Raw genomic sequence first — 576 nt, forward strand, 5'->3', positions numbered from 1 at the left:
TTCACCAGAGAAGATGTTAATAACTAATTAATTTATACCTTCTTTGAAGGTATAAACGCCCCACCATTCCAACAACTTTTATTATCCCTATTTTATTATTGTACACTAGTTATAGTATTAGAATCATGCTGCAATAATGCAACCATGGTATTGTTCTTACTTCTAACTCTTGCAATACCTCAAACTATGGAATCAATTGGTAATTAACTGTGGTATGAAACATACATTATTGAAACTCATTATTTTCTTTATTACTCCAAAAATGTCTCAAATAATATATCATACTGCTCTTTCATGATCAAGCCTTTGCAATAACTGTGTGTTTAGCACCAGATTTGCAGATTCTGTGACATCTAAGTACAATTATTTTGTTTATGTTACTTGTTATTAGGTGTCATAAATTCTAGTCCAAATTTTAGCACCTTTAGTGATGACGTAATAAAATGTGCACCGGTCCTGAGCCACTTAGATGATCATTGCTACCTTGAAGTCCATTGCTTTGGCTAATGTATTATCCTATTTAAGGTTTCTCTCATTGTCAATGATGCTCTATTGTACCAGCCATGATATCCTCTC

The sequence above is a fragment of the Echinops telfairi genome, unplaced genomic scaffold (assembly GCF_000313985.2).
Source record: "Echinops telfairi isolate 266 unplaced genomic scaffold, ASM31398v2 ScPeMD7_7467;HRSCAF=8505_0, whole genome shotgun sequence".
In the NCBI taxonomy this organism is placed as follows: Eukaryota; Metazoa; Chordata; class Mammalia; order Afrosoricida; family Tenrecidae; genus Echinops; species Echinops telfairi.